The sequence below is a fragment of the Meleagris gallopavo genome, chromosome 24, assembly GCF_000146605.3.
Source record: "Meleagris gallopavo isolate NT-WF06-2002-E0010 breed Aviagen turkey brand Nicholas breeding stock chromosome 24, Turkey_5.1, whole genome shotgun sequence".
Lineage (NCBI taxonomy): Eukaryota > Metazoa > Chordata > Aves > Galliformes > Phasianidae > Meleagris > Meleagris gallopavo.
The window spans coordinates 773,851-781,348 of NC_015034.2; the positions used below are offsets into that span (position 1 = coordinate 773,851).

General features: G+C 44.8%; 1 protein-coding gene across 1 annotated transcript in view; it reads left to right on the forward strand.

Moving 5' to 3' along the window:
* LOC104914228 (transcription factor COE2-like) overlaps nucleotides 1–7,498 on the forward strand; it is a 55,727-nt gene that overhangs the window by 40,896 nt on the left and 7,333 nt on the right. The gene's annotated exons all lie outside the window — the stretch shown is intronic.

Below are 7,498 nucleotides of genomic sequence, written 5' to 3' on the forward strand. Positions count from 1 at the left end.
AACAACTGGCTTTCAATTTTTTTTCACAAAAACACTTTAGTAGGTTCTATCATTTGTTGAAACCATTTTTATGAAGAAAAAAAGATCTTCTCTATTAAAACCTTCTGCCCCAGCATGCTGTAGCAAAATTCTGGTAATTCTGATTTTTCACCCCAAAAATACAGCCTTAGATTAAAAGTTTAGAAACCTGAAGCTGCTTTAAGTGTTTCATGAAAATGATTCTCTTTCTATGCCCCAACTGTAAGCACTAATGATAGGATCTCGTATTTCTGGACTGCTGGTACTAATTGGCGTTATTTGATCGCATCTGTTTGCTGGTCATTGGGTGGCAGCTGAAACATGAGATGGCTTTTGAGGACCTCTGTGAGCAATAATTTACTGCTCTGGTAGTGTCACTGAGGAACTTCTGGTTGTGGATGAGAATCCTGTTAAGTGCTGTGCAAACACAAAACCCGGTCTTTTTTCGGTCGTGCCCATGCTGGGGCCTCCTGTAGCATTAGAAATAGTGGCTCTGCATCATTGCTGTCATCCTTATGGACAACTTCCCACTAGCGTTACCCACCAAGAAGTCCACCAATAAAAGAGGCTCCTCCCTTGTCCCATTGAAAATTTCCTATGTTGTAGAGTCTCATCTCTTTCCTAAGCCGTGTTTTCTCCTGGAGTTCACTATTGTTTTGTCAGCCCACCCATCACAAAGCAGAGGTCACGTCAACATGACCTTTTGCTGGTACGAGGAGGCTGCTAAATAATTCACGTGGCCAACTTGATTTCGGGGTCCACATTTGTTTTTTCCACTCTCCTAATCAAGACGCTCATTTAATTCTATCCCAGCACCTGTTCAGCAATTAACACCCTACAATTTGCATCTTACCCTGACATTTGCTATCTTTCCAATTAGTTTTTATATCAGTATAATTAGGTAGGGTTATTACAGTGCATCAAGCAGGGTCGAGGATATTCCCAAGCCTTTAAGCTCTTTCCCAGATTTGTTTAGGGAAGCCACTAAGGGTAAACGGTTGATTAGGATCACTGTTTTTCTTCTTCATTCAGATCAGGCGAAAACTGTTTCCCCATGTGGCTCATGAAAGATCAGGGAAATATGTCAGTCTGTAAGAACTAATATTATGTAGTTCATGACTTTTTGGGTGAATTTACAGGGGATTATAAGTAAGGGTCAGGCTACGTTGCCACTTGCAGTAGTGTTCATGAGGGGACCTCAGTCTTACTCTATATTAAGCTAAGCAAATTGTAACAATCGTTTTAATTTTTAAAATCAACTTTTGGTGTTAACGTGTGGACAGGGAACAAACAAATCAAAATTGAAGGGTGGCCTGACCACACCGAACACTCAGCTTAATTGCTAAAGATGATGGAAGTGAAATGACTTTTTGTAACGCCTTTCAATTTAAACTTCACACAAGGAAGGTCTTGCTGTTCTGCCCTGCTTGGTTTAGATTTGAGGCTCTCAGGGTCAAAAACATAGATGGTGTCCAGCACAGTGGACCTTCCTGATCCGTACGTACTGCCAATAGTAAATGAGGTGGGTGCTGTGCTGCTTTTTTTTTTTCCCCTCCATTGATAACAGTGCTGACATAAGGGAGACTTTATGTGTATGTGGGAAACTGGGAGGCAAGATCTATAGTATGGATCAGAGAGGAGAAGTTTTATCTGATCTCACCCCTCCCCGCTCTGCACGGTGCTTCGTTTTTGGTTTGAAACCACCTCTCTCCAACTCCCCAATTCCCCTGCATCTCTCTTAATTCTGTAGGTGCACGCAAGGGCTGTATTATCAAGAGGCAGTATTGCCCTTGGCAAAGAAGTGATTGTAGGAAGTTCGCTTCTTGCTGGGCGCAGTGAAAGGGTGGCTTAAAAAGGAAAGAAAAATGTATCTGATTAATTGTTCCTAATTTGGTTGTTCTGGGCCTTTCTGCAACAGACCTTACTGATGCTCTTCAGGCAGTAAGGGGAGGGCATACTGGGAGCCTGGGGAGACAAGGACAGTTAACGGGAATGGTAAGATCTGGAGTAAGAAAACAGACCAGTAACAAGACCAACAGACAGGAGAAATTGAGCACAACATTTCATTTTTGTGGGGGGTCTCAGCGTTGGCTGCTTTCTCCAATGTCTTGATGTTATGGCTAATTTTTAAGGTTCTATCTCTTGCTGTTTCTTCATAATATCAAATCCTTGTGAATGAGTTTCCATGAGCTACTGCTAAAGAAATGTCTAAGCCACTAAGAGGGTTTCCGTGGGAGTGCTTAAAGAAAAAGCAGTGAAGTGTTTTGCATTACTTTTGTGTGCCTGTGTGTAATATGTGCCTATACATACGTGCACATTCATATATATTGCTTCTTCTCCAAAGGAGATGAAGGGTGTTTGCTTTCCTTGGATAGTGCAGGTGGGTGCATGCAAAAGACACAAATCTAAATCCTATTCTAGAGAACTTTAAATCTGAGAAACACTTTGTTTGGACTGAAAAGTCCAAATATACAACCTCTTTTTGACTTATACTGTTGGCTATTCTGGATGTTTTCCATTTTCTGCTTTGGAAATAGGGCTGAAGAACAGGCAACAGGGAGTCGGAAGAATAAGGCACTAAGGAATTTCCATTTGAAATGTTTCTTAAACCATAGATAAGAAGGAAAGGCGTGCATTACTGGTGGAACAAGTAACCATAAGGAGAAAATAAGGCTCTCAGATTGGAGTATCCTGGTACTGGGGGAAGGATGGAGCAGGGAGCTGAATGGTGGAATCAGAACACAGCAGTGCTGTTTTTAATGGTCTGGTGACAGGAGAAAACAGAACGGGGGAAGGCTGAATATTTGCTCTCCCTTGAAGTCTGCGTTAAGCTTTGGTTGCATCTCCAGGTTTGTCTTTGTTAGGAGAGAGGAGGAAGAATCCAGGATGGTTATGACATGGAGTGGAAAGAAGGGTTAGGTTTAAAGAGGGCAGAGCAGAACGCGTTGATGCTGGGATTCGCTCCCTCTGCTGGTGCAGAGGAACCAGCGTTTGCTGATGGCCTCAGTTCGTTGCTCTCAGTCTGCGTGAGCAGGATCTGGTCTGAACATCAAGGTAGCAAAGCACTGCTGTTTGTCCCTCTGAACTCTGTGGTTGAGTTTGGTTTTGAGCTTTTGTCTGTGCCGGTGACCTGGTGCTCAGACGGAGCTCTTTTGAGAACAACAAGCCACTTGTGAACGAAGCACTATAGCTGAATGACTGGAAATGGGAGGGACAATCTATATCCAATTGAAGTGGGCAGGCAGTCTATATTGAGGAGATTTCCTATCATAGGCTTCAGCTGGATGCTTATCTAAGCTAAACCTTGAACACCAAGCAGCTTTACCCCAGTGTGCAGCTCCTTCTATCACACTGATATCGAGAGCCTCGTGTGCTTGCAAGTGGTGGAGGATAACAATACAGAATAAACAAACAGCTCAGTTTAAAATGGTAACCATATCCTGCGTTGTGCAGGGTGATGTCATTATCTGACCTCCTTGTCTGCACCAAAATCTCACGCTTCATCTTTTCCCCTTAATAGATTTCACCTTGGAATGCAAATACACCTCGTTGCTGCTGAGCAATCTGGTTAATAGGAGCATGGTTATGCTGGGCTGGAAGGAGATGTTTCCAGTATTTAGACTGAGATTTTCAGTGTTGCCTAAGAGTTTATGATGGGAATTGGAATCCAATCCAGCAGTTAACTTGGAAACAGCTGCAGAAGACAGCAGTGCCGTCAGCTTACTGAGAGCAGCAGCTCTTAGGGTCTTATGGCAGCAGTGCCCCTTCTAACCTGTTGCTTTTGAATTTAAGGATTTAGAGCCAAATCATCACCTAGTCTAAAGATGCACAACAGCAGTGAGTTCTTTCCAGAAGAGAGCATGAAGTCAGTGTAAGTAATCTTTTGTCGGTGTCCAAGGAGAATTGGAACACTGGTGCTCAGCTGCGCTGATGGGATTTTTCTCTCTGAATCCTCAACTTTGTGGCTGATCTGTCAATGCAATTATGGAACTGTGGAAGTTAGGGCTTTCTGTCTCCATTTGGTCACCCAGCGTGGCCCAGCTAAGGGATCTCTCACTGTATTTTATTAATATCTCCCCTGCTGTAACTTGGTGCCTTGCTTCCCCGCAGGCGGGTGTCCAACATTAATGGCAGTCGCATCTGCCAGCGGAGGGACGCGTTGTGTCCATGGTGCGATGTCTCTGGGAATGGAAGGAGGAAGAAATGAATTAAGGAAGTGAATAATAACATTAATGATGTCTGCTAAATCTCTCCTCTACTGTACTGGCCGGTGTAATTGCTTCAGTGCTTTGTGTGCAAGCCAGCAGGCTGATTGAGAAATATAACCTGAATTATTCCTTCCCTTTTTCCCAATCAAGCAGATAGCCACTAGTAAGGGCTTCTTGTTACCTAAAAACAGGAGCATGGTGTGTGAGGGGGCACAGTTTGTATGTCTAATCCGCACAGCTATGCTGCCAGCTGTGTAAAGAGTCCTTGAGTTTTTGGGGATCTGTCAGTGACTACAGTTGCGTTTATAGCGATGAAATTCCTCTATGTGAACGTGTAAGTTTGTCTGAGAGCCTCCAGTGATCAGTTTGACCTGATTTTGTTTTTCAAGCCCCCGTTTATTAATGTTACTAAACTGAAACAATGGGGAAAGTGCTGATCCTTTTCTGATGTATAAAAAGCCAATTTGGGGGGGGAGGTGGAGGGGAGAAGGGTAATAAAAATGGCTTATTTTAAAAGTTGAAACCAGAGTTTAAAGAAGAAAGAAATCGCTCTGGTTCAGTAATACCAGGAGCATGTACAGCGTCTCTGTTTCTCCTCCTTTTAAATCTTTTTGGACGAGTTCAGCCATTCGGAGCCGTCAGGTACAGAAGGAGCTGGCTGCCGTCTGGAAGCAAATTAATTTGTAAGAGGAAAGGCCACACAAAATATTTGGGAGTTTTGGAGGCTCTGCAGCTGAACTCGGTTGGCACCGGGAGCAGCTGCTTGGCTGCTGCTTTCCTTTCTGGGTTGCTGCTGTGTAATTATTTTTTGGGGAGGGAGGGACTGTGTGTGGAAAAAGGGGAAATCTGTGCTGTTCTGCAGCCTGGAGCAGGTGACCCAATGCACGATTTGTTTGGGGGGGAGTGGAAGGAGGGGGTCAGGGAAGAAAATGGGGGGAGGCTCTGCGTGGTTGGATTTTAACACCTTCTCTGCTAAGCAGGAGGCCGGCTCGGGGTGCTAAATTCCTGTCTGTGAAATAAATCTGTGTGTTGTGTAGTCCCAAGCTGTCAGCAACGCTTTGCACTGATGGACTCTGAAGGAGGTTTCCTCTCAGTTCCTGGAGTAGTCAGCAGCCGCTAGGGAGCTGTCTTTAGCTCATATTTCAGAGTTAGCTCATTAGACCAATAACAGCAGGCACTTGCTTCCCCCCCCCCTTCCTTCAAGAATTTGTGAAGTCGGGTTGTGTTTATGGAGTTATGGCTAGACAATAGTGAAACTGCATTTCCCTTCACCTTCTGTAGCAGCCTGGTGAGTTGGATGGTGCCTGAGTTTTCCCAGAGCCCGGCGTTCTCCTTTGTCATCGTACCCACGTGCTGTGCTGCTTTTTGGGCTCTCTCTCTTTATAAGGACTTTGGATTGCCAAGTTCTGTCTCTTGACCCCTGATTTTGACCACTCGCATTGAGGAATCCCTGCCTGATGACTTTTCTCCCCTTTGCACAGATAATCCATCTGTTGAATGGGCTCTCATTCCCATTTCTCTTTCTAAACCTCTCTCTACCCCCCTCTCCCTTCCTCCCGGCTGTGTAATGCCAATAATATTCAGTGCTGGTTCTCAGCAGCCTTCTTGTGATTCATGAACCAGTGCCAGCAAGAAGTGCTGAGCCGAGCTCTTTTCAGCTCCCCCTGTGAAGCTGCAGCTTGGCCTCCTCCTGCACAAGCCCATTGACCAGTTACTTGGCATTGCAGCATTTCTGGTGTCAGTTTCTGTGTTTTTCCTCTTAGCATGAAGGTGGCTGCAGTGCAGACAGACTCAATAGGTAAATGTTAAAGGTCTGGCTGTTAATAAGTCTTATTCTGTAGGATGTGGCTGTGCTCTCTGAGAGATGGGAGTCCTGGTCACTGTTTAGCAGGGAAGCTTTGGAATAAATGGAGGAGGAGAAGCCAGGAACAGTTCTGCTGTCATCTTCGTATCTCTTGCAGCTTCCCCTTCTAATCTTACCCAGTTATTTAATGTCTCAGGTCTTTATTTCAGTTGCAGTAGCCAATGTTGATTGTGTTCCATTGGAAGCGTTCAGTTAACAAAGAGGAAGGAAGATGTGAAATAAAAACAATATGGAAGTGTTTTTTTAATTGCAATTTGAACGTATGAACAACTTGATCTTGTTTCATGGGACAGCTGAGGTTGGTAAATCACAATGGCTTTAGGTCCCAGAGCATAGGAAGCCACTGGAAATGTTCTGGGGATGTTACTGGGGGCTTGCAAACTGTGCTGGTGAGCAGGTAGGAATGCCATAGCCCATCTGTTGTGTCAGGGAAGGCAGGATATGATTTCAGAAGGAAGGATGTGAATGCACTGTGACCCCTGCTGTAAGAAGTCATCCCCCAAATCTGACTGTGCCTGGGAAGCAGGGATGTGCATCAGGGCTGGTTCACACCTCTCTGCTGTCAGACCTCAGTGCTCTGCAGTTCCATCCCAAAGGAGGAGTGACTCAGAGTTCCCAGGTGGGCGTACCTGATGTATTCAAGCCTGGAACAGAGAAGGTTGTAAATAAGATGGTGCCATATTGCAAGGAGTGCTCTGTGTCTGAGTCACTGGTCTGGGGAGATCTCCAGGTCCCTGTGACTCAGCTGATGCCCGAGGGCTGAGGCAGGAGTGGGGACTCCTTCAGCAGGTGAATCGGTGGGGTCGATGCCAGCAATCTCGATTGATGAGTGTTAGCCCCTCAGCTACACATCACCTCCTTCTCTCCTCCTCCAAGGACGTCTCAGTGTGAGCTGATGCACCTCGCTGGACACGAGCGGGTGCTTGGAGCTCGCTGCTCATGGCAGCAAAGGATGAACAAATCCAACACAGTGCTCTCTGGCAAAAAGCACTGGCAAGCTGAGTATTAATTAAACAGCTGATAAAGTTTCATTTGGTTAATTTTCCCTGCAATAAAGGACTAATTATTTTCAAAATGAGGACATTTCTGAGCGTTGCAGCAGAATGGGACTGAATGACCGTGATTACAGCACTGTACACAAAACCCCCCCCGTGCTCCCACACACTGCCACACTGAAAGGAGCAGAGGCACAAATATTCCCAGAGCCAAAAAACATGAGGTCTAGCTCAACAGAAGGAGGAAATGATGTTTTGTTTTGTTAAATCTTTCATTAAGTCTTTTCAAGAAATAATATCCCTATAGTTGGGCTGTTGTGGGGCAAACTTCAAATGCATCGTAATTATAGTAATTAGCAATGATTGGAAAGTTAGTTGCTGCTTTCTTTTTTCTTTTTTTTTCTTTTTCTTTT